The 27,144-nt window shown below is 40.5% G+C and overlaps 1 protein-coding gene and 1 long non-coding RNA gene across 12 annotated transcripts in view; one reads left to right on the top strand and one right to left on the bottom strand.

Moving 5' to 3' along the window:
• Positions 1 to 1,081: 1,081 nt before the first annotated feature.
• Positions 1,082 to 25,456, bottom strand: LOC129058498 (uncharacterized). Of its 2 annotated transcripts, XR_008523633.2 has the most exons (5): positions 25,307 to 25,456; positions 24,428 to 24,549; positions 13,988 to 14,099; positions 4,190 to 4,664; positions 1,082 to 1,784 (listed from the first exon to the last, which is right to left on the bottom strand). It is a non-coding gene; the product is annotated as an uncharacterized LOC129058498 (long non-coding RNA). The 2 variants fall into 2 exon arrangements; XR_008523632.2 differs by lacking the exon at positions 1,082 to 1,784 and having other exon boundaries at positions 3,162 to 4,664.
• The window catches only part of COL8A1 (collagen type VIII alpha 1 chain), a 158,083-nt gene continuing 151,671 nt past the window's right edge, over positions 20,733 to 27,144 (top strand). For 3 of the 10 annotated variants that reach the window (XM_063722459.1, XM_024245328.3, XM_024245326.3), the window contains exon 1: positions 21,244 to 21,428. The gene's annotated coding sequence lies outside the window, so the exon portion shown is untranslated. Of the gene's footprint in view, positions 21,429 to 27,144 lie in introns of all 10 variants that reach the window. The other 7 variants (XM_054551623.2, XM_024245327.3, XM_063722461.1 and 4 more) reach the window with 5 other exon arrangements.

The following is a 27,144-nucleotide window of genomic DNA, read 5'->3' as shown; positions in this document are numbered from 1 at the left end:
TGAGGACACAGCGAGAAGTTGGCCATCTGCAAGCCAGGAAGAGGGCTCTCACCAGAACTCAACCATACTGGCACCCCTGTTGGTTGGATTTCCAACCTCCAGACCGTGAGAAAATAAATTTCTGTTGTTTGAACCACCCAGTCTATGATATTTTGTGATGACAGCCTGGGCTGACTAACACAGTCAGTCTTAGGAAGACTTTTTTGAAAGTCTACCAAAAAGTTTATCAGAGCTCAAAATACTTTATTGCCTACTTCAACTTAATGCCTACAATTTAAAAGATGTTGTGGATTCATTTCTGTTCAGACCACTTAATCTTATTTTTTTAAGAGACCAAACAGAATGTAGAAGAGGAAGAAAACCTACAAAGAGGGCGACCGCCTGCCTGAATCCTGGACTTGGACTAAACAACATCATTTGACATAACTGATGCAAGGTTCCTCTTCCATAAAGTAAAGGGTTGCAAAGTATGCTGGTGTGCACCTGTAGTCCCAGTTACTTGAGAGGCTGAGGATGGAGGATCGCTTGGTTCCAGGAGTTTAAGTCCAGCCTGAGCAACATAGAAAGACTCCTGTCTCAAAAAATAAAGGATTGAAATTTTAAATGATCCCCAAATATCCTCTCCATCTATAGAATTCTCCAAATCTTTTAATTTAATATTGGAGGAAAAAGAACAGATATGTACTCAATTTGGTTGACTGTGTAAAGAACTTTGGAACAAGGTAGAAAGGGAACAATAACTGCCTCCTAACCAAGAGCATTACAGAACTCTCCATAAGGAAACTGAATTTTTCCTGTTAAGGATTAAAGTATTCTCAAAGTAGATATTCTTACTGGAGCTCAAGTATGACAGAAAAAATTATAGCTGAGGCCTTTCAAATGTACTCTGTAATTTCCCCTTCTGTCTAAAAGCATTCATTCATTCAACATGTACTAGGGACTGAGATGCAAAGACAAAGAAAAGTTGCCCCTGCCCCTTAGAGTCAAAAACTAGGGAACACTCTATTTGACAGAGTTTTTCTAGTAATCTCAATAAACATGATCTCAATAAACATAGTTAACTATACGGCTTCATATCTTCATAAGCAATATAATATCTCCATTTAATACAACAAAATGTGTACACCGAAGAGGCAGGATGTCATAGATTCAGGAAATTTTCATGTGAAAGGCATTTCAGAGACTTTCTTCCCTGAAGCCTCTTCAAATGGCTTTGGGGACAGCAAGCTGCTCCCTTGTTGGAGTTTGTACAGGATTTGATTCTCTTCTTTGCAACTGCATCTTCTTATGTTGTAATATCTATTTAAATATTTCTAGATATCAACGGGCATCAGGCAGAGGAACCAAGCCTTATTCATTTGTGTTTCCCAAGAACTTGCACCACATTTGATTAATAACTGATGCTCAATACTACATTTTGTGGACTTAGGATCATCTTAACTGAACTAGATAAACTGGATGAGGAGGCTAAGGTTTGTAGCTACTTGTCCAAGGTCTCACAGGCACAGTCTGATGTGACAGGGCCAGGGCTAGGCCCCAGATCTCAGGCTCACAGTTTAGTGTTCTTTCCTTGAACAGCTTGCAATTAAGGAGCTGGTACCTCACTTGGACTTCGAATGTGTGTTCCCTTGAAGTAATTAGAAAACCTAGAAGTATAAACAAAGAAGCAGGCCAGGCATGGTGGCACATATGTGTAATCCCAATACTTTGGGAGGCTGGGGTGGCAGGATTACTTGATGCCAGGAATTCAAGATCAGCCTTTGCAACATAGTGAGAACCTGTCTCTACAAAAGAAAAGAAAAAAAAAATATTAGCCAAGCGTGGTGTCTGTAATCCCAGCTACTCAGGAGGCTAAGGCACGAGGATCACTTCAGCCCAGGAGTTCAAGCCATAATCGCATCACTATACCCCAGCCTAGACAATAGAGTGAGACCCCGTCTTGAAAAAAAAAGACCTAAAGAAAGAAATACCATTCGACCCAGCAATCCCATTACTAGGTATATACCCAAAGGAATATAAATCCGTCTATTATAAAGACAGACGCACGTGTTTGTTCATTGCAGCACTGTTCACAATAGCAAAGACATGGAATCAACCTAAATGCCCATCAATGATAGACTAGATAAAGAAAATATAGTACATATATACCATGAAATATTACACAGCCATAAAAACAACAAGATTATGTCCTTTGCAGGGACATGGATGGAGGTGGAGGCCATTATCCTTAGCAAATTAACACAGGAACAGAAAACCAAATATCGCATGTTCTCACTTATAAAAGATAGCCGAATGATGAGAACACATGGACACATAGAGGGAAACAACATACACTGGGGCCTTTCGTAGGGTGGAGAGTGGGAGGAGGGAGAGGATCAGGAAAAATAACTAATGGGTACTAGGCTTAATACTTAGGTAATGAAATAATCTGTACAACAAACCCCATAACACAAGTTTACCTATGTAACAAACCTGCACTTGTACCCCTGAACTTAAAATAAAAGTTAAAGAAAAGAAGTAAAATTTTAAAAGAAGAGGAAATCATGCAAAAAGAAAGAAAACTGATTTGAATAGACATTTCTCCAAAGACAAGAAAATATATAAAAGGCTCAGACACACAAGAAAAGATGTTCAACACCATTAGTCATCAAGGAAATGCAAATCAAAGTACCAATGAGATATAATTTCATACCCACTAGGAGAGATATAATCAGAAAGACAGACAATAAGGCTATAATCAGAAATATGGACAGTAACCCATGTTGACAAGGATTTGGAGAAATGGAACCCTCATCCACTGCTGGTAGGAATATAAATAGCACAGCCACTTTGGGAAACAATGGCAATTCCTCAGATAGTTAACACACAGATACCATATTTCATTCCTAGGATATACCCAAGAGAAATGAAAACATATGGCCACATAAAAACTGTACATGAACATACAAAGTAGAATTGTTCATAATAGCCAAACAGTGAAAACAGCTGAAGTGTCCATATATTCATGGAATGAAATATTATTCAGCAATAAAAATGTATGAAATACATGTAACAACATGAGTGAGCCTTGTAAACATCATGGTAAGTGAAAGAATTCAGTCACAAAAGGCCACATATTATATGATTCAATTTATGTGAAATATTCAGAACAGGCAAATTCATAGAGATAGAAAGTAGTTTAATGGTTGCCAGGAACCAGGGGAAGGGGAGTGGCTGCTAATGGATATGAAATGTTATAAAATTGGTACAACTTTGCAAATATACTAAAATCACTTAATGTGCTCTTCAAAAGCATGAACTTTGTGGTGAGTTACATCTCAATAAAACGTACCATAAAAGAAAGAAATCTACATAAAACAGTCAAACTTATACAAAATAAATGTCTTTGTAGAACAGATTTTAAACAGTGCTTTGTAGAGCCTGGTATGAAGTGAAATGAAATATTAGTACCTAATATGTCCCATGAGGAAGACTGAAGGAAACCAATGTTTATTTAGAGCCTAGTGTAGGTTTCTGAATAAATGCATTTTCTGTATCTTCTCATTAATCTTTTGAGGAATCTATTACTCATTTTACAGATAAGGAGACCAAATGTCAGAAAGGTTAAGTAATTTTCCCAAATCGCACAGTAATCTAAGACAGATCTGGGAATCTAGTTCAGATGCCTAATTCCAAAGCATGTGTTCTTTCCACTCTTGCACAATACTTCCTTAGAGATTTTTCCATAAAACTTAGTTTATTGCAATAACCAATAAACCGAGTTTATTTTATTGCAATTACAATATTCCTTAGAAGGAAATTCCATCAAACTTGGTTCATTGCAAGTTCCTTCAGAAGTTGTGAAGTAAACTAGACAAACATCTTCAAATGCCTATGCAAGTGTTTGACAAAACTGATAATATCAGCCCAACATGCTTTTGTATTCATCCCACCTGCCTTCCTGACCACCTCCTTCATCACCACCAAAGTTGAGGAGAGCATTTTCCCAAAGCCCTTGCCTACGCCTAGTGGATACTGTAACCTTGCAGCATTCAGATTCATCATTATAGTCTCCAAAGCACTCAAAGCTACTTTGCATTCAGTAGGACTTCAATGCATGATTGTGGTGACTGAATGAACAAACATGTTATCTCCCTTAAAATGCTCATTATACATAGGACATGTAAGATGAAGACACAGTAATATTAACCATTTCATAACCAGGTACACCCCAGGAAGCCTCTTTACAGGAGAGTAAACCTGTGGACAGACTTGGTAGATGTGAAGCTATTCCTCAATGCTTCTTATAGCGGGTTATAGACTGATGGCAATGCTGTCTTCCACATAATGATAGACTTATACTCCATAGTCCTCTTGGGTGGGGCCATATGACTTGCTTTGAATAGTGGGTTGAGAACCAAAGGGACAGATGTTTCTTCTGGACCAAGTATAATTGCTGACTTCATGCACTTCTCTCTTTTCCACTGCATAGTGACCAGCAACTGCTGAGATAGTAGCTGCTTCATCAGGTACGTGAGTCCTCAATTGACCCACATGGATATACTGTTGTTTCTGTTTCTACAGCAAAACCTAGCCTTCCCTGACATCCAGATCTCCAAAGGACAAGTTGTATGTGAAAATGGTGAGCAGTACAATTCAACTGGAACATGCTAGGCCATGAGGAGCTAGAGGAGACAAAATCAGAAAGAGAACAGGAGGTCAGATAATATAAACCCTTGAAATCCAGACTAGTCTAGAAGATATATTGCACGAGGAAGGTACTACAGATGGAAAAAAATAATTAGGTTGGCAAGCCCAAAGAAATGTGTCAGGAAAGAAACAAAAAACAAAAAAAATCTCAGTTAATATCAGATATCGAGGCATGGATGACGTCTTCATTTTGAGATCCAAGAGACAGGGTTGAAAGTAGATAACGAGGTCAAAATAGAGAGGCCACTAGGCAGGAAATGCCAAACCCAATCAGGAAGCTGCTTAAAGCCCATGGCTAGGAGGAAAGTTGTATTAGTTTTCTCTTGCTGCTATATCAAATTATCACAAGCTTGGTGGCTTATAACAACATAAACATTATCTTACAGGGCTGTAAATTAGCAGTCTGACATGCATCTCACTAGCTAAAATGAAGGCATCAACAAGGCTGTATTTCTTTCTGGAGACTCTAGGGAGTAATCCATTTCCTTGCCTCTTCTAGTTTCTTGAGGCCACCTGCATTACTTGGGTGGTGGAACCCTTTCTCCATCTTTAAAGTCAGCAAGGCAGAATCTCTCTGACCCTTCTTCATTTTTGACAACTTCTTTGACTACAGCTAGGAACGGGATGGAGTGGAAATATTCTGAAGGGATAATGGTGATGAGATTGTGTCCATCTGGAGAATCCCAGATAACCTCCCACTTTAAGACTTGTAACTCAATCTCATCTGTAAAGGTAACATATGTATCACGGGATCTAAGGGTTAGGATGTGGCCACCCTTAGGAGGCCATTATTCTGCCTACCATCATAGCCAAGTATTAAGAATGAGGAACACAGTCAAAATATCAAGAAAAAAAAGTATGGTACTGGACGGGGGAATGCTCAGTTCTAATGTATTCTGAACTACCGTGGGTCAGACCTGTGTACAATGGCTCTTGTCTTAAGGCCCGTAAAGGGCAAGTTCAGTGGTCTAGATGAGAAGTGATTCACTGGCCTGAACTCTGCCAGTAATGGGGAATGGAATATTATAGACAGCAGTGCCCATGGTGCCCTGAGACTGACTATTCCTTTGCCTCAATAAGTGCAGGCTGAATGAATGAATTGATGAGTGAGATGTCAATCAAATAAACAGGACTGAACAACAGTTTGGATACAGAAGACAGAAAAGGGGAAAGGATTTTTAGAAACTTCAACAGTGAATGAAGCAGCCAGGAGAGGTACAAGGCTAGATACTAAAAAAAACATGCAAGAGCGAGGGATGGAATTTCTTAACTGAGTTCTGAAAGTGTCACTTTTTTCAGAATTTAATTTATTTTACATAGATGAAGGGAATACACTGGCAAATAGATAAAAGCTAGAGAAATGTAAAATAATTGTATGAATTATACATTTAGAAAAGGATCATCGGCCAGATGTTTTGCAGGAAACCAAAAACTAGACATAGGGAAACTAGACATAAAAAGGATTGAGGGAACTTTTAATTAGGAAAGTAAGATCATTTTTAAATGCATTTTTATCTATGAATATATCTGAATGGATAAGACCATGTTTTAATTATGAAACAGGGGACTTGGGATGGAGCAAGACAGTGGAATAGAAGGCACTACGAATTGCTCCCATCCCCACCCAGGACACCAATTTAACAACTATCTACACCTAAAAAAAAAAACAAAAAAAGCACCTTCATAAGAACCAAAGATAAGGTGAGCACTCACGGTGCCTGGTTTTAACTTCATATTGCTGAAAAAGGCGCTGAAGAGGTAGGAAACTCAGTCTTAAATTGCTGACACCCACCCCTCTGTTCCCGCACCTGGCAGTGGTGGTTTGGCACAGAGAGCATTTCTGTGTGCTGGGAGAGGGAAATCACAGCAACTGTGAGGCATTGAACTCAGTGCCACCTTATTATAATAGAACACAAAACCAGACCAAATTCAGCTGGCAACTGCCCACAGGAGGAGCATTTAAACCAGCCCTAGCTAGAAGGGAATCTTGGATCCCAGTGGTTGGAACTTGAGTTACTGCAAGCTTTGCCACCATGGGCTACAGTGCCCTGGAGTCTTAAACTTGAAAGGCAGTCTAGCCCACAAGGACTGCAAGTCCTAGGCAAAACCTAGTGCTGAACTAGGCCCAGAGTCAGTGGACCTGGCTGGTGGGTTGTGGGGGGGGGCCAGGGAGGACATGACCCACTGAGACACCAGCCAGGCTGGCTAAGGAAGTGCTGGCATCATCCCTCCCCAACCCCAGGCTGTACAGCTCACAACTCCAAAAGAGGCCCCTTCCTTCCTCTTGAGGAAAGGAGAGGGAAGAGTGGGGAGGACTTTGTCTTGCCTCTTGGTTACTAGCTCAGCCACGGCAGGATAGGGCACCAATCAGATTCATGAGGCCCTAGCTCCAGACAACATTTCTAGACACATCCCAAGACAGAAAGGAACCTGCTGCCTTGAAGGGAAGGACCCAATCCTGGCAGGATTCATCACCTGCCAACGGAAGTTTCCTTTGGCCCTGAATAATCAGCAGTGAAACTCAGGTACTATGTCAGGGCTTTGGGTAAGACTCTGAGACTTGCTAGTTTCAGGTAAGACTCTGAGACTTGTTAATTTCAGGTAAGACTCTGAGACTTGCTAGTTTCAGGTAAGACTCTGAGACTTGCTAGTTTCAGGTAAGACTCAGCACATTCTCAGCTACGGTGGCTGTAGGGTGAGGCTCCTTCCACTTAAGAAAAGCAGAGGGAAAAGTAAAGGGGACTTTGTCTTGCATCTTAGGTACCAGCTCTGCCACAGTGGGGTAAAGTGTCAAGAAGGTTCTTGGGGTCCCTGATTCCAGGACTTGGCTTTTGGACAGTATTTCTGGACCTTCTCTGGGCCAGAGAGGAGCCTACTGCCCTGGAGGGTGAGTCCCAGGGCAGGCAGCATTCACCACAAGCTGACTGAAGAGCCCTTGGGCCTCAAGGAAACATCAGCAGTAGTCTGGCGGTACTCCCTGTGGGCCTGTGATGGCAGTGGCCAGAGAGTGAGGCTCCTCTGCGTTTAGAAAGGGGAGGGAAGAGTGGGAAGGACTGTATTTTGTGGTTCGATGTCAACTCAGCTGCAGTACAATAGAACACTAGGTAGACTTCTGGGAGTCCCTGGCTCCCAGACAGCACCTCTAGACTTACCTGGGGCCTGGAGGACCTCGCCACCCTGAAGTGAAGGACAAAGGCATGGCTGGCTTTGCCACTTGCTGATTGTAGAGCCCCAGAGCCTTGAGAAAACATAGGCAGTAGCTAGGAAGTGGTTACAGCAGGCCTTAGGCAAGCCCAGCACTGTGCTGTCTTATGGTTTGACCCAGGGCAGTCATAGTGGTGGTGGCCACAGGGATACTTGTGTCACTCCACCACCCAGCACTAGGTGGCTCAGAACAGACAGACTCTGTTTGTTTGGGAGAAAGTAGGGGGAGAGAACAAAAGATTCTTCCTGGTGATTAAGAGAATCCTTCCGGATCATGTCCAAGACCATCAGGGTAAGTACATTTATGAGTCTGAAAGAACCAGTGTCACTGAACATGGGGAGCCCACTAAAGCAGATACAGCTTAGATCACAACATCCAAGTTCCTCTGAATATCTGGAAAGCCTTCCCAAGAAGGACAGGTACAAACAAATCCAGACTGACAAGACTACAATAAACACCCAAGTCTTCAATGCCCAGACACAGATGAACCATCTACAAGTATCAGGGCCATTCAGGGAAACATGACTTCATCAAATGAACTAAGTAAGGCACAGGGATCACTCCTGGAGAAACAGAGATAATATGACCTTTCAAACAGAGAATTCAAAATAGCTGTTTTGAGGAAACTCAAAGAAATTCAAGATAACACAGAGAAGGAATTCGGAATTCTGTCAGACAAACTTAACAAAGAGACTGAAATAAACGACGAGTTAATGGGTGCAGCACACCAGCATGGCACATGTATACATATGTAACTAACCTGCATATTGTGCACATGTACCCTAAAACTTAAAGTATAATAACAATAAAATAAAAAATAAAAAAAAGAATTATGAAAGAATCTTTTTGAAAGTGCCTGCCTTAGACTTCTGCAGTGGAGGTATGCTGCCTCTGGATTCATTGACTCAGTAAGATGTAGTGAAAACTGAAAACTATAATAAATCTCAACTCCTATGAGCAACACCCGATTAAATTTCTTTCTGGCTTTTGCACAATGGTGGCAATGGCTATAATCCAGAACATAAACAAAAACTCATATGGAAGCAACAAACACATTTTTTAAATCATATGTTATTCCCCAGCCCAAAGAATTCTTTGTCTAGGACTTTTGTCTGTGACTTATATTTATATTACTGAATAACTCCACCCAGTGAACATGAAGAACAGATGAGTACAAAAAGGCAACATTTACATAGTCTAATGACTCCCATATATGGACAATAGATATGCACGCCAAGAAGTCTGGCAATTCTTTTTTTTTTTTTAATTGACTTAATGAGATGGTGACAAGTGAAGTGCGTGTATGGTCAGTCCCATGATAACTCAGACATTTACATTTACATTCCGATCTCTTGAAAATCAAGCCACTCATTCTCTATTGCCAATATGCTTTAAACCAACATGTCAATAATGGGCAAACTGCCACAAGTCAAATTTGCTAAAAACAGAACCATGGCATAAATAGAAACCAGAGCTTTAACCACTACTAATGCAATGTGAAAGTTAATAAGAACGACACAAGTCTTAAACCTCTTGCTTCTTGAAGCTTACTCTAGGGACTTGACAAACAGTGATAAACAAGAACCAGAAAAAATCCATTCAGACTGTCACTTGAAATATGGGTTCTTCTACATCTCCACGTTGATTATCCTGCTAATGTAGATTGTCTCTGGTTAAACTTACAACATGTGCTGGCTCTCTCTGCTGCCCAACACATCCTGTTTACTGTGTATCTGTGTATGAGTGTGGGGCTTACCTAGTTTCTCCAGATGGGAGATGAAACCAGATTTGAAATCCCCATTGCGTCTTCCTACTTCTTTGCCAACTCCTTAAAAGTTTTGCATAATTCAGATTTTTATAAAGACTAGTCAAGAAGAACTGATTCTATACTATTAAAAAGTTAACAAGAATTTGCCAGTATACAATACATAGGACACACAACCATGAGGGTGTATATGTGAAGTTTATTACCAATCTACTTCTCCTTTAATAAGGACAGCTTGAGTCATACTCTACACATTCTTGGTTTTCTTCTTTTCCTGTCTCCAACCACTGTCATTTTTAATCCAGAACCTGGCACCATGAGGTTTTATCTCTTCACCCTTGATGCTCTCGCTGTCTCAACATTACACCCCAATTTCCATCCTGCCTGCCTCCATCAGACTTAGTACCTCTGTCATTGTTTTCATCACTCATATTTTCCACACGTATTTATTGAACACAATTTTGTGTTCCAAGCACCACGGTAGGCACTGAAGATGTAATGGAGAAGGCACTGATATTTGACTCTCAGCTCTTCCTAACAGATCAAGTCTCAGTCTGGTTTCTCCAGCTATGTCTCCTGAGTCTTGAATAGTTCAGTGCTCCAAGATGACCCCATGGCCCACTAGCTGGCATTAATCATTAGGTAAGCATCTCAGCCAAATTGACACTGATCCTCCAGCAGGGGGAAAGAGGATATCTGTACAATGTCAGAGCCTCTGTCTTAGAGCGGCACTTCAGCATCCCACCACACTGTCCTGTCTCTTCCTGGTGTCAGGGCAGATGCTACAACACCCTTGAAGCCTTTCAGCCTGCAATTGCTTAAAGGTCAGTGATCACAGTTGAAGATTTCTATATATCTTATTTACTTTTTTTTACTTTGGTTATTTTTATTTCTGCACCTAACGACTTTGTATAAATCTGTGTCATTCAAGGACATCAGGAAATGAATCTGTTTGGTACCACTCACTCCTTTCCCATATAAAAAGTGGGGGCAGAGGAAAGTTTTCAAACCATTCAAAATGAGTTGCCTATATGCAGAATTTCTAATAAATCTGTACCAAATTCTCTGCTATAAATGAGATGTTTTGGCTGGTTTTCAATAAGGACTCTTTTTCTCCTAATTCCATTATGATCTAACATTGAATTAATCTGTTTTACACAGGCAAATAAATGCATTTGGCATGTTAATGCTTAGTCTGAAGCATATTTCTGTCCATATGGGACAGTATCAGAAATCATGCAGAAATCACTACACACATTAGAAACACTTCCTCTGGACAGAGTGCTGAAACAGAGAAAAATGTTTACAAAATAAAAAACAGAGAAAAACTCTATATAAGAATTACTCAGTCATGGATCTGTGTTCTCTTTACACAGATCACTGAAACTCATTAAATTTTTTGACATACTAAGGCACGACTATTGATATAGTGTGTCTCATTTCTCATCTACCAAGTTTTAAAATACTACTTGCCCTATACTAATTATAGCCAATGAAAATGGAATGAGACGATACATATGGAATTTCTTTGAAAAGCCTCAAGGCCTTCCTGTATTTAAGAGAGAGTGGTGATGTTGGTATTGGTGGTAGCACTAGTGGTGGAAGTGTAGCCTTTTTTTTTTCTTTTTTTTTTTTTTTGAGACAGAGTCTCACTTTGTCACCAAGCTGGAGTGCAATGGCACGATCTCGGCTCACTGCAACCCCTGCCTCCCAGGTTCAAGCGATTCACCTGCCTCAGCCTCCTGAGTAGCTGGGACTACAGGCGCCCGCCACCATACTCAGCTAATTTTTTGTATTTTTAGTAGAGACGGGGTTTCACCACGTTACCCAGGATGGTCTTGATCTTCTGACCTCGTGATCCACCCTCCTTGGCCTCCCAGTGTAGCCATTATTTTTACAGTCTCCCTAATTTAGGTCCCACAGAGCATTAGTTCTGTGAGAAGCCCTTTGGAGGGCAGGCAGAGTGTGGGGTTGGTTTTGCAGTCAAATAACCTCAGAAAACCCTATATATGACATTTAACTTTTGAAATTTGAAAAGGACGTTAGCCATTCAAGGATTAGAATGGCCTTACAATAAAGAACTATGTTTAATTTTAATAATGCAGAATTTCTAAGACATAAATGGATTTGAAATATTTTTTGCTATGTAACATCTGTTAATATTCCAAGGCATTAGAGTTCCACAGAGAATCATTATTATTTAGAAGGAACATAGCATTAAATGTTCAACTGAATAAAATACTTATCATAACAGGCCAACTCCTTCCCTTCATGAAACCCCAAATTCTTGCCTATACTAGCAGCATGCAAGGTGGGATTCTTAATTTATGAGAAAACCACTGATACTGGCATCCTCTTCAAAAATTAAAACCCAAGTTTGGGACCTAAAAACAATATCCCAAATGCCTATCATTTACATGTGCCTATAGTATTTTTGTCACAAAGAGAAAAAATCAAAGGAAAATATATTCATGGATTTTAAAGACGTATATAGCCCTCATCTCAAAATGAAAATAAATCAATACATGTTTATTAGCAGGTTAGCCCTATACTAGTGCTTTGCGTAACACAGCATTTCCTGCTTTCAAGGAGCCCACAGTCTTTTGGACCCCTCTATTTGAGAAATATATGTTCTAGAAGGTAGAAGGAAGGTCAAGATAACAAAAATTAAAATAATAGTTGATAGGCATTTGTTCAGATATAAACATAAGTTACCTTGATAAATGTCACCAGCTGTGAGAAACCCTCCTGGCCCAGCTACAGAGAGAGTGGGGAATGAAGGAGCCCATCTGATCCTGAACAGGTGTGCTTCCTTTGCCATGTGGCCAGATGAGATCCCAATACCCTCCTAAAACTCTATGATAAGTCAGGCTTGGTGGCACATGCCTGCAATCCCGACACTTTGGGAGGCCGAGTTGGGAGGATTGCTTGACCCCAAGAGTTCGAGACCAGCCTGGGCAACATAGTGAAACCCCATCTCTACTAAAAATACAAAAAAATAAAAAATAGCTGGGTGTGGTGGCACTTGCCTGTGGTCCCAGCAACTTGGGAGGCTGAGATGTGAGGATTTCCTGAGCCTAGGAGGTGGAGGTCACAGTGAGATGAGATTTCACCACTGCACTATAGCCTGGGTGACATAGTGAGAACCTGTCTTAAAAAAAAAGAAAAAAACTCTATACCCTATGATAATAAATACAGCACAGAAAGTCTAATAAAGACATATAAATGAAGTGTTCCAGAAAGAATGCAACATGCAGGAAGGATAAATTGAAAATGTAAGAGAATAAGGAAATTAGAAAACAGAAGAAATGAGACTAAGAAAAATAAAATGAAACCAAGACAGAATGACACAAATTCTTTCTGTAAAATCCAAGAAGGCCAAAACTATGAGTTACAACTTACAGAGCTTCATGGGATCTGACCACTTTTTTTGCACAAGAATTTAAGTCTCATTTCTTAACAGGTCATTTCTCTTCCCACTCCCTTACCTAGTGATCTAAAATTCATTTAGTCATGTGCAATAGCTGTGATGTTCTGGCAAAGAGACTTACCTATTTCCTTATGCATAAAATGAAACTCCAAGAGTTTGACTTTCCTTCTAGGAAAACAAACCAGCTGCCAGAAATGAAGAGATCTGGTATTGGCACGCTCAATGTGCTCACAAAACCATATGGTGGTTCTAAGCAGAAATGACAAGGGCCAACCATTATATGTCCACATTTAGGGAATAAATTCATAAATAATATAGAAGCCAAGGCATATAGGGCTCTAAATTTTCCCCCTCAATGTCACAGAGACTCTCTAAGGATATCTTAGAAGATTATTTGTCTTCAAGGGAAATAAATGGGAACTAGGCACCATGAGGGTGTCAAACCATCACACAGGGTCCAAAAATAAGTGCTCCAGTTCTCAAGTGCATTCAGCATTAGGTGCAACTTTTGCTCAGTCAGTCAGGCAAAACTCTTAGTGTGCAGTGGTATTTACAAAAGAGTATATTCTGGCCCTTTATATTTCAAAGCAATGTTGAAACACATCTGTTCAAATAACCCTCCCACCTCGACTGACTCACCTGGCAGGAAGAGTTAGTTTCCTGGCCAACATGCAGCCAGACCCTCCTGATATTCAACCAAAATATATAAAGCATATCATTGTCTTTTCATCCCAAAAAGCACAGAGATGAACCAAGCTTTTCTTTTCTGTGTGTTACTTAAAGATATTCTCTGTCTCACACCTGGCATTCTCAGTAACCACCTCAAAGCTCCCTCCAATGAGCAGGCTCCATTAGATCTCCTATAGAGCCCCATACTTATCTTGCCCATAGAATTTACCTCAGTGAAGGGAAATTATCTATTTGTCTTCCTCTCTCCGCTACCAGACTGTTTAAAATCCTCAAAAATGGGAAGCAAGCCGTATTGATCTTCAGAACTCATTTCTATGACCCTGCAAGAAATGTACCAGGAAACTCTAAATGTTTGTTTTTGTTTTGTTTTGAGCCAAATGGGGTAAAGGGGGCTGGGAATAGGGAAAGATAAGAGAGTATTTAATTATTTTTTAATCTCTACAATCCGCAGATATATATTGACCACCTTACTCTATGCTAGGCTTAGTGTCAGGAAAAAGGGTTGGGCTCTCAAGGAAAGAGCAGTAAAATTGCAAAGAAAAGAGGTTAGCATATGTATAAGACAAGGTAGACTATAAAAGATTGCACAAGAGAAGTACCAATTTTCCTGGGCAGTTCAGAAAACTAAGCAGAAAGCATTTCCTGAAGGTGGCATGGAAGTAATAAAGGATTTGAGCATGTGTCCATAGGTGGACGCAGCAGCAGGAGCTCCATTAGCCACCATGCAGGAGCTGAGAAGTTAACAAACAAACATTTTGAAAAGCAGATTGTTTCCCCTGACTGAAGCATAAAGTATGTAAATCAGACTGGAAATAAAGACTGAGTCTGAACCTTGGAAAGGGGCTTTGATGCCAAACACAAATTTAGGGTTTTTTGTAAATGGTGTGATGCCATCAACAGTGTCTGAACAACGGTATCACATAATTCTTGCCAGGTTTACGGTGATTACTCTGGAGGCAACATGGGAAGTGATCTAGGAATAGGACATGCCAGTCCCAGGCCAGCACACCTGTTAGATCTCTCATCTCAGATCTTCATTTTTGCCTTTCAAATCAGAGTTTTCAAATCATGAAAAATCTCAGGCTGTATAAGATATGATAACTCCGAGCAGAAAATACTGGATTTACTAAAATCGAACATGAGGTAAATAATAAGAACATAAGAGACTAAACCATAAGTAGAAGGAACAGAAGATAGAAGATAAAGCAGAGATAATTATTCATCAGGGAAGTCTAGGATCAAGACAATTGCCGTATGGTAGCTAGTGTCCAAGATAGCACATAGTGGGAGTGAATTCTATTTCTACTGCCCTGGAAGGCTTTTTAGTTTTCTCTCCTTGAGTGGGAAAAAAAATACCTGGGCTACATTGCTCTCCCTCCATTGCCCTGCCCCCATGAGAGAATCTCAACAATTAAATTTCTTAAGGAATAAAAAAAGGTTGAAGTGGCTTTAGTTGACATTGGTAATAGGGAGAGCGAAAGCTGGAAAAAAGGTTCAGAGACCGTAATAAAAGTCTAATAGTTTGGAAAACTAGAAAGAGCTACAATAATTTAGTCTATAGCAAAAATGGTGATCAAATTTTTCCTAATTAAATAAAGGGGTACAGCACTGGGGAGAAGGAACTGTTTACAGTAAGAATAGAGAGTTTCTTAGGAAATCAAGCTAATGTATTCAGACATCAAGTAAATCTGGCACAATAGGGAAAATTTTCAGAAACCAGAGATTTGTGTGGTGTGGTTACATTTCCATCAATCAAAAGGACAATCCTACTTGCTTCAGAAAAAAAGAGTTAAAAGGCTAATAGCTGGGTCTGGGAGATGCTTACCAAGCCCTGAAACTTAGAGAGGCAATGGTTGCAGTCAAGATCTACTTAAGGAACAATGGTAAGCCCCACCTTTTGGGATTCTGTACCTAGGATACAGATAAGGTTTAATATTAAGGGGTACTCTCCTTGTAGCAAACACTGGAGTAATGAATTAGGAGCTCATCCATGCTGTGATGGTTAATACTAGGCATCAACTTGCTGAATTGAGGGATGCCTAGATGGCTGATGAAGCATTGTTTCTGGGTGGGCCTGTGAGGGTGTTGCCAGAGGAGATGGACATTTGAATCAGTGGACTAGGAGAGGAAGACCCACCCTCAGTGCAGGTGGGCACCATCCAATCAGCTGCCAGGGCAGCTAGAACAAAGCAGGTGGAAGAATGGGGATAAGTAGCTTGCTTTCTAAGTCAGATTTCTCTTTCTCTCTTCCTGTGTGGTGCTGGAAACTCAGCTTCTCCTCCTTCTGTCCTTGGACATCAAACTCCAGGTTCTTCAGCCTTTGGACTGTGGGATTTGCACCAGCAGCCCCCTAGGGGCTCTTGGGCCTTCAGCCTCAGACTGAGTGAGGGCTGCACTGTCAGCTTCCCTGGTTTTGAGGCTTTCAGACTTCGACTGAGCCATTACCTGCTTCTCTCTTTCCCCAGCTTGCAGAGGACTTCGCCTTGTAATCATGTGATTCAATTATCCCTGACAAACTCATATATATCCTACTGGTATGTGTGTGTGTGTGTGTGTGTATGTGTGTGTGTGTGTTGTGTGTGTGTGTGTGTGTGTATCTCCTACTGGTTCTGTTCCTCTGGAGAACCCTAATACACATACCTAAATTGAGCGTGTGTATCATTGTATGTTGAGTTGACTTCATGGGGATGTTGAGTGAGTGGAGTGCCCACCAACTGGCACACAGCAGGCATCTGGAAGGTGGAAAGAACTTTAGAGAGGGCCTGGTTAAGCCTCCTTATTTTACAAATGCAGACACATTTACAAATGCAAACACTGAGTCCAAAAAGGATAAAACACCTGCCCCAAGTTTTCACCTGGGTAGTTGGTGGCAGAACTGGGACTAAACTCCAGATTTCCTGACTCTCCATGCACTGCTCTTTACAAAGCCAGCAGGAGCTGTGAGGCAGTCATCTGTGGGGTCACCCGCATCAGTCAGCTCTATCCTATGGGCCAACAGGAAAACAGTGACTCACAAAATCCAACGGTCCTTTGGAATGCGTAAGAGGTGTGCCTTTCTTCTGTGCTACAAAGCGTTTTCCATTTTTGTAAATAAAACTCCATTTTAAATGCCCTAGGAGAGTTGGCAATTTTAAGTACCTTACGGACTGCGATCATATTTGGTCATGCTTAGCACGGGCTAAGACTGACTGACTGATGAATCATTTGATGGATGGAGAGCAAATTTCTGTACACCGTATTTCAAATTGTCAGATTTACTTCAAGTGAGCACACCTGTCTGTGACTTTTGCTTAGGCCAAAGCCACATTCATTTGCATTTTAAAGCTCTAAGGAGTGAAAGGAAGAATCAGCGCTTGAAATCTGGCATGGGCAGCACAAACAAATAGTTAAAAATTAACTATTTGAGAACATAGATGTGAATGTGCAGTTTTTAAAGCCAGATCACATTGTTTTCCAATCCAGAAATCCTTGACAACTCAAGGATCTCATGGATCAGGTATATTATTTAGGGATAATGTAAAGCTACAGCAGGTGAGGAAGAGACTGGGCTCCTCAGACACACAGAGAAGACCTCACTCTTTATGTGAATCCCATATGTCATCCTGGCCACACCGTGAGAGGGTCCTGCCTACCTACCCCCTTCCTACAACCATACAGGGCACTCCTGTATGCAGGAAAAAGGGAAAAGTGGGCTAGAACCACTACTGTTTCTGCCGCCTTGCTCAGGCCTCCAAGTCTGCAGGATGCAGACACTCTGTTTTCTCTATTCCTAAGTATGCTAACAGTCTGAGATGTACAGGCAAGCATTTATCTGCAAAACCACAATAAAGACCCTATATTCAAAGAAAAATGAAATCTTGAAAATATGCCACTTTCACCATGCCATTCCATTGCTCAAAAGTCTTCATTGATTCTGCATTGCCTACAGAATATAGTTTATAGTTCAGACTACTGAGGAGACCTCATGCCTCCTCAACCCTCCTCTCCATTTCTCAGCCTCATTGTTCTACTACATGGACCTTTCTATTTAGTCATGCTGGCCAATTCACCACCTTCTGATTATTGCTGTGATTTCCCTGGTTGCACACATACCCTCCCTTGCCTGGAATGTACTACTGTCCATCACTCGTCTATTCAAATGCTACTTTCCATGGCTCAGCTCAAATGCCACATCCTCCCTGAAGTCTCTTTACTAAAATTCAACTATCAGGATTTCACGCTTTTCTTCCTCTGTGAGAACAGATGTCATATTTTCCTGCTTTGAATACCTCACATTGTCTGATATCCATTCTTAATAAATATTTGTTAACTGATTAATTCTAAATAAACTCCAAAAAAGGGTTACATTTGCAAAGCTCTCAAAAGTAAGGTAATGATCTGTAGCTGTTATAGCCACACAATGGAAACTTCAGAGCATCTAGTATGTTGTCATTGGATTCCTTTCCTTCCACAGAAGACCAAACTAGGTCATTTCAAACCTCAGTCACCTTCAGAGAGATTCTAGGAAGGGCACACTAAGAGTCAGCAAAGAGATGACATTCCTGGATTCCTGACTTGTTGTCCAGATCTGCTACTGAATCAGATTCAGGCAAGTGTGAATGGGAGAAATGAACTAATTATTAGTGCCATCCAAACAAAATGAAAGCAGTGGTTTCGTTATGTTGGCTGGATATTCAGGTTTGAAAGGGAGAAAGAATTAAAAATAAGAAGAGAAATTCAGCCTACAGCCATCAATTGTCTTTTCTTCAAATGCGCTTTTCTTGCCTTTCTGGTTTTTTGTTGTTTTTTTTTTTTTTTTTTTTTTTTTCACACGTATGTGATGGAACTGGAATGTTTGAGAAGAATTAACTTGGGATAGAAAAGATGATTTGTTGTAATCTGGTAAGGGTATTTACTAACATACTTTATCACCCAGATTCTCCTCTAAAAGTTCCATTTTGTTTCCCCAGAACACATTTCTTTGCTAAATTAAAAAGTTCCAAACGTGGTATTGTGCTTGTAAAATCACATCTGATTTCAGCGTTATGTCCAAGAATAGATAATGCAGTCCTATTTCTAGGTCTAGTTACAAGTGTTATTCGTTTGACAGACTTCACTCAGTAGATTTGGCCACATCCTCAAAAGACATACTATTTGGGAAGAGGAAAACTGAGTTATGGAGGGTAAGAAGAGAGTAAAACCAAATAGCAAATGGGCAGAATGTTGACGTGAAAGTTTTAGTTTTCTAAGCATTCCTTAAACTAACAAATGCTGACCATTCTCTATTGTCAGTCCTCAATATTGCTGTTTATTCAATTAGCGAGACTATACATATTTATTGAGCACTTATTTTTTACTAGCTCGTAAGCCACTAGTTATAACTTTGTGCAGCCAAAAAATTATTGAATATAATTTGAATAGGGAACATAGAGATAAAAAATTACAAAAAGGCAAATAATCAATAATGCAAAACATCATGAGTAAATTTGAAAACTCTAATGTCAAATTTGTGTTTACGATAAAAATTTTAAATTTTTTATTTCGTATATGATTGTTCTTGCCTCATATCCCAGGCACATGGGAGTTTATTTCGTTGACTCCCAGACGTAACCAATTGAGAATGAGCTTAGTTACAAAGGAAGCAATTGAGGCTTTGAGCTCTTGAAGCTAACAGATGGAAACACGTATGTAAAAACCTAAGTGCAGTGTAAACTCGGCACATATGGACGTAGGTATTATTATTATCCAAATGGCACTATTGGGTATTTTCTTAATAGATTCTTTTAAAATGCTTTTTTATAGTTGTGGACTTTTTTAGACGAATAGTTCTTAAGAAGAGGAGGAGATTTTGTCCCTCAGCGACATTTGGCTAAATCTAGAGACATTTTTTATTTTCACAGCTGGGTGGGGAGTGCGGAGTGGGTACTGCTACTGGCATCTGGTGGGTAGAGGCTACGGATACTGCTTAACATTCTACAACGCACAGGAGAGGTCCCTACAACAGAGAAATATCCTCCCGAAAGTTTCAGTAGTGCTAAGTTTGAGTAATTCTGCTCTTCACCATCATGTTTCCTTCTCTTGGAGCCTGCTACCAGCCAATGACATCAGGATCTAACCTGAGACCAACCTAGGTGTTCTATACGGCAGCCTGGTGTACTGAAGAGTGCCTAAGGTTTGCAAGCCCGCTGGCTGTGGCTCCCCCTCTCGCTAGCTTGAGCTAGTTATTTAAACCCTTAGAGATGCCTTTCTTTAAATTAAAAAAAATAAATAAATCTGCACAATATGAATCATACCTACCTCATAAGGTTGCAGTGAACACCGAATCAAGTACATATATACATATTCAGTATAAGTTCGTTCCTTTATTATTTCTAGCCTACCCATCCCTCCCCCCTCCCATTCCCACCTTTTCCCCCCTCCCGGTACTGTATCTCCCACCCCAAGTCTCAGGTTCTCTTTTAAAATGCTTTAATTCCTTTGGTGGCAAAAATCAGGCTTGGGCTAGGAAGTGAGTCACCACTCAGCAGCGAAAGGAGCTTGTTTTTCTTTCTCTGAATGCATTTCTTAGTAATTTCAGACTGATCCTTTAGCCACTTGTTGGTTGAATCCTCTCTTAATATTTAAGATACACTGAGAAAGAACTGTGGCACCAAGACGTTTTCCGATTGTTAGGAATGAGAGTGTTTTAAATACCGAAAATAACCAGAGGGCAGAGAGCTCTGAAATCCTATGTTACATAAGCAGATACTGGAATACCCAGGCTGGTTCTGAGGTTCCTCTCTCCACAAGCAAGTCCACGCGGAACCTCCCCGTTGCTGGATTTACTTTAACGCTGCCGAAGTCTCAAAAGGGGCCTCTGGATGCTCAGAGGACAGGGAGCGCAGGAACTTTCTTGTCAAATAAGCCTTGCCTGGAGGGAAAGGGATGGGGCGGTTTTCACCTGCGGGCGGTGGGACGGGGCTGAGGGCTGGGGGCTGCCTGGCTCCAGGCTATGTCAGTGCCTCCAGCTCCAGGTCCGGGTCCACCCTGCACTTTGGCTCTGCCGCCCGGACGCCCAGCTTCCCCTCCCTTGCCTCTCTTAGAAACCCTTCAGTTCTCCCGGACCTCTATGTAGCTTTTCAAATTCCCAAATTCACAGAAAACACCTTCAAAAGTCACAATCACCCACAACTCCCCCTGCCAAAAAATGTCATGCAAAAACGGAAAATACTCCAATTCCCCTTTCCTCCCAGACTCACTCACTCTCTCTCTCTGTCTGTCTGTCTCTCTCTCTCTCTGTCTCCGCTATTCATTTTCTCCCCCCCACCTTTCCCCATCTGTGGTCTAGATCCCTTTCTCTATTTCTCGTTCCCTCTCTTTTTTCCCTTCTCCCTCTCTCTCCCTTTTCCACTCCTTCCTCCGTCGTGACCGCGCCCCCCCTCCCCCCGCCCAGTCGTCTCTCCTCCGCCTTGCGGGCTCCCGTCTCTGCCCGCCCCTCCCCAGAGAAGAGTGTCCAGCTCCTCCAGAGGCTGCCCGCCCGCCGCTCCTTCCCTGCCCACCTACTATGAGGAGCAGCTCCTCCCACCTGCCCATAAAAGCCAAGTGCATGTTACCAGCAGCAGATCACAGCCCTTCCCCGATCCTCTCCGTGGGAGCCCGCGAGCCTCTCTCCCTGATCTTACGTGCTCAAGGTAAGATAGCACTTCTGCAGGCAGCTCACCTACCAGGAGTTGCTATGGGGGAATAAGTCACCCTCTGGCCAACGCGTTTGCTGTTTGGTTAGAGCTGATTCTTAGGGATGCGCGATCCGCTGCTCCTTTAACTAGCAACTGGTTTGAAAACAAACTTCTGTTTGAATGGTAAAATAAAAGCTCCCTCAGGGAAGAAACAGCAGCATAAATATTGCGAAACCTTTCTCTTTTTAAATCACTTTTTCTCCTGTTGCTCACTGTTGCTGAGTTTAAAATGTATCTGTTTGGGGTGTTGTACTGACGGTTTTCACTGTACATATTTCACACATCAGTGGGGACAAGGAAAACGTTGTCCCATTGTCAAAAATGTACTTTAAAAGAACACAGTTAACTTCCTAAAAATAGCACAGTCAAAAGGTCTGCTAACAATTTTGTGATGTTTTCCAAACCCCCAAGACAGCTTCTGTGAGTCCTTTAAAAAAATATCTTTCCAGGTTTTAGCGCTTGGAAAAAAATGATGTGAACGGGTGCCTTTGCACGGGGACAGTAAGTAATCAGGTGGCTGGTAGATAGGAAGGAACAAATCCAAATTTACAAGCCAGGGTAAAATGTGCTCTCTCACCAGGCTATCTTTTCACGACATCCTAAAATGAGAATTGTGATGGAACTAAGAAAGTGTATAAAAGAACTTCATGAATTTCTGTACACACACCTAAACATAAAGCATTTCAATATATTTCACAGTAAGAGAATAATAGAGGCCAGATTATACAATACTTCTGTGCACACCAGATGGTTGTGAAGAAAGATCAGCGAGAAAGGCTTTGGAAGTTTTAATCCTTCTTTCCACCTTTTTTTCCCCTCATTTAGTAAATTACAACCTACCTGACTGGCATCCAATTATTAGAGATATTCAATGTTTAAGCTACCCTCTTTAAAATAAAATGATCTCTTCTTATTCCTAAGGTAGAATAAATGTGCACCTGTGAAAGGAAAAACATACTCCACAGCCACTTCTGTAAAACCGGACACTTGGTCCATGAAGTTTGCCATTAAATTCTGCGGGTTGTGTGGGATGAAACTCTCTCAAGTGGGAGAAAAACCCTCTTCAAATGTTTCCTCTGGGGAATTGCTCAAGACCACTTAGAGAAGGCAAACCAAAAGTGCCAGTCAGGAAACCAAACCACTCTTTTAGCCCTTAAGGTTCTTAAAGTAAGAAGAGAAATGTTTCACTTTTTTATTTTTTTGTTTGTTTATATTATCTCATGTAGAAAGAAAAAACTCATCAAAGCTGTATAAAATTCTCCCCTATTAAAGAAACAAGACTCATTAGAAATTTAACTTAGGTCTTCCAAACCATTTCTCCTTAGCTTTTGCATATCAAAAGTAATAAAAATATTTAAAAGTTCTGTTTGAGATGGAGAGGATTCAATGCTGTTACTCAAATGCAAGGTTACATGTAAAGTTTCAGTCATGTTAAATTTTTCTTCACTGGAAAAAAATATTGCAATAAGTGCAGTTTCCTTTAAGCAAATGATATAAAATTACTATTGGGCAAGATAGTATGTGACCTGAGCATATTAACATACCTTTTATCTCATGCCACAATGCAGACTGCTTGCTTTATATCTGATGTACATAGGTAATCAACCATGACAAGAGTACAGGTATGGGACAAGGCCAGACCAAGTATGTGGCGCATTCAAGTTAATTCTTCTTTTATGGTAGTGCCTGACTCACACCCATTATCACAAGGATGAAAATACGCTGCTTCATTCACCAGATCCCCTTGAGGGAAGTTATCTTTTCTTGGTGTGGAGGGTGAAATGCTCCCAGTTTAAATGAGCTTCCAGTTATTCCTAAGTTTGGAGATAAAAGTATATTCTCCAAGGGTTTGCTTCTGCTTTCTCTGGCAATTAATCCACCGGACCAGCTATGAACCGTTGAACAGTAACTGCCTTCCCTATGTCCCATCAAGTTCAAGCCCCTAAATAACTGAGTGAGATCATCTTAGATTGCTCATGATCTAACTTTCCCAGGGGCAAAGCTATCCTTTCTCCATAGGGTACATACCAAGCAAGATGACACTGCTCTTCTTAAGCTTTTAGAAAAATCAGTGTTGAAGTTTCACGTAGTCGCCCCCAAATCTCCCCTTCTGCATGGGATGTGGATATTTCACGTGAGTCTCCTCTTTTTGCCATTATATAGCTGCCTCTTGATCAAGTCCATGACTATACCCAACCAATGCCATTGCGGCAGGCTTGGGAGGACTTCTTAATGTTTCTCAGAAAAGATAAGATGAGAAGCTACCCCTTTCACTAGAGACACAAGTAGGGAGCTCTACTGATTTCGAGGGCTTGCTGATCCTACAGAAATGTGCATTTTAGATGTTCTACTATTGTCAAAATTATAAAATGATATCCTTTTCATGATCAGAAAACATATGCCACTTTATTCCTATTTATGAAATAAAAATCAAGGAGAAGAGGATTGGGGTGAAAAGGGACTTGAAAGAAAAGCTGGAGGAATCACAGACGTGCCCTAGGAGAAAAGCAAGATTAGGAGCTCTGTTACGAAATGCAACTTCTCCCAACCCTCATTTATGTGAACATGAGGGGATGGGGAAGAACAAAAATCCATGTCTGCTCTTGTCTTTTTATTTGTTTGTTGTTTTTTAATCAATGAGAGTATAAGATCCATCTCTACTATGCCCTTCTCCTTAGCCCTCCTTCTTTAGCAGAAAAGAACAGCTTGGTTCTAATGATGAAAATGATTTCAGGTTTGCCCCATATTTAAAACCCCACAGTAATTCACTAGTCATAATTCTAAAAGCTATACTATGAGTTTTAAAAAAAACCTCCTTAAAACATGTTTTTAACTAATGGATGGGTCACGTCAACAAAACCAGCTCTAAGTCTCCTGAAAAGTGTAATGTTGAGTGCTTATTTGCAAGTTAAAAGTTAGAAACAGCAATTTACTCCTTATCCATGGTTACTCACTTTGGTATGGAAACTTGCAGACAGATTGAGACACACCGTATTTCCTAAAACCTCTGGTCCTCCAAGTAACCCTCTGGGAGCTAGGTGTTTCTGCCTTGACCTCCTTCTCTTCAACCAGATCCCTATAAACATACATGTACATAAGTTAAAGAAGGTACAGATCTTGAAACTTGAGTGTATTCTTGTGAAAGGTGCACTGGTCTAACTATTGAGTGAAAAGAAAACCAAAAGGAGAGGAGAGGAGAATTAAGGGGAGAATGAATGCCCTTTGGAATTTAGAGAATCTTTCTTTGTAGCAGTGTGAAAAGGATCTCTCAATCCCTAAAGCATCTAGGAATACACATTTATTTAAAGAACCTGTTCAAAAGTTGTCACAAAACGCTAAGAGTATAATGAAGAAGATCTTCCAGTGACCCGGCAGACATTAACAGCAGGTTACACCCCACAGTACTAAATTATAGCTCTACTAAAGTTCCCCTTTCTAGAGAGATAAGGAGTAAGAAGTATGAGCATTAACCACATTTCAACACCAACAGAGAAAAGCTGCTAATCAGAGATCCCTCTATCACTTTAGTAACTGTGTTTGTTGTTTGAGGAAGAAGGTTCTTCATAGTTTTTCCTCAAGCAGATTTGCAGGAATGGGGTTAAAGGGAGTCACACAAGATTAGAATGTCTACAAGCCTGGAGCCCTGTGTACTCAAATCCATGAAGCCACTGAAATTGCATCAGATCAAACTAAAGTGAATAAAACAAAATGTGTTCACCAAAACTGATCATACAGTAATCAATAAAAATAAAAATAATAAATTCTAACTTCTCAACGTAGGATAACAGCAAAAGCAACAACTTCAGCTGACTATGTAAAATATGAACACACACCTGACAATTCACCCTTGGTGTCCTCTATTTATTTGGGGTTCACTTCCATTGTCCCTCCTGGACAACAAAAACTGACGCTTCTCTCCTTCAGCAAACCTTTCAGGATGTGCAGATGCAGTCATAGTCCCTCTGTGACATCTCCTTTGTTCTTTCACTGGAAAAAAATCTCTTTTTAATTCTCATAGAACAAGTTTCTAAAGAACCACTCATACTTGTGGCTTCTCTCATTACCAAAAATTTCCTCATACTTCTCTTAAATAGGATATAAATTTTCACCCTATCAAATGTAAAAGTTTCACATTTTTCTAAACTTTAATTCACATACCTAGAAGAAAGTAATTTAAAATTGCTACTTGCCTCCAACAGAATATCTGAGATGAGGTTTCAAAGCCATTTTACTTATCCAGTACCTATTATAACTTCTTGGAAATTAAAAAAACTTTAGAGAATCACAAAAGATAAATGCTGGAAAAGACCTTGGAGCTGATTGTAACTAAAAGTTAATTTTACAGGGGCAAAAGATCAGCAAGATTAATGTCTTTCCCAAGGCTACCCAGATGAGTACAGCACACCCAAGGCTGCAGTTCATACAGCCAGAGTCTCCAACCAGTGCTTAATCTTGAATAACTACAATGTGGCTCCTCGTATAATGTGAATCTAAGGTGTCTTTGACTATGCTGAGCATTCCGTAGGCACTTAACTTACAGGGCTCTCAGAAACCATAGCTTGGTAGAGGTTTGGACTACAGCTATACCTCTACTACCAAATGTCTAGGACACATTGACATAAATTCTTGTGAAAAGTGAAGTCAATGGTCATCACCGTCACAGGGATGGTATGCTTTTAACCAGCCCAGGATATGGTACATAGTAGCTGCTCAGTAAATCTGTGTTGAGTGGGTGAATGAATGGGGAAAAAAGCTAAGTATAAAATATCCATTTTCCTCAACTCCTTTCTTACTTGTAGAAAATATAGTCTATAAAACTACTTTCTACACAGTAACGGATTTACAAAGTAAATTTTACTTTGTAGAAAATAGGGTCTATACGGACATATAGTGACTCAGGTCTCAAAGGTATTGAGTTTAAGATTCTCCCTTGCTTTGGGAAATGTAGGAGAGTTCATTTTAGCCTTAGCAATGGCTAAGCCATTTTCCTGTCTGCAATATTCTCACTAGTTCTTCCCATATTTACTTGAGTTCTAGAAACTGTATTATTTTTTACAGGAGGCTTAAGATTTAGTTCCAATATTCATTTGAGAGAACAAATGAATTAGAATGTGAGATTTACAGCGTAACTCTCCTCTTCCACCCAACAGACAAAGTGTTGCCAGTTTAACCATTTTGTACCTTCCTTGGCCTCTAATGAGAGAAAGAGCAAAATACCCATAATGGATAATCAGGAAAAACATTAAGGGACACATCAGTCAGAATGTGTAGGTATGAGATTTGTTGTAACAGAGAGGAGAGGTGGTCAAGGGACCAAGAGTATAGAGACAAGACAGTGAAGCTAAGAGAGTTTATTCCTCTGAAACAGAGGAGGGAGAATCTCTGAAAGTTTTGAAATGCTACAAGAGATTTTAATAGGATTGTCCAAAACCAGACCCTCTCAAATGCTTGAGAGATGACTTTCTGTTTGAGTCAGGGTTCTTTAAATACAACACTAATTGAAGCCTGGATGACACAGGTGTGAAAGCTTTATAAGTACCATATCTATTAAAACTCTTCTTATCATTTGACTGGACCTCAAGTGGGAAAAGAACCTCATTTCACCTGCTTTTAGACTTGACTCTGACCCAGGATAATAACTCCATGGATGTCAAGTCATTGAAATGTTCTC

The sequence above is a fragment of the Pongo abelii genome, chromosome 2, assembly GCF_028885655.2.
Source record: "Pongo abelii isolate AG06213 chromosome 2, NHGRI_mPonAbe1-v2.0_pri, whole genome shotgun sequence".
Lineage (NCBI taxonomy): Eukaryota > Metazoa > Chordata > Mammalia > Primates > Hominidae > Pongo > Pongo abelii.
The sequence above is the reverse complement of the archived record's forward strand: the minus strand, read 5'-3'. Positions and strand labels throughout refer to the sequence as shown.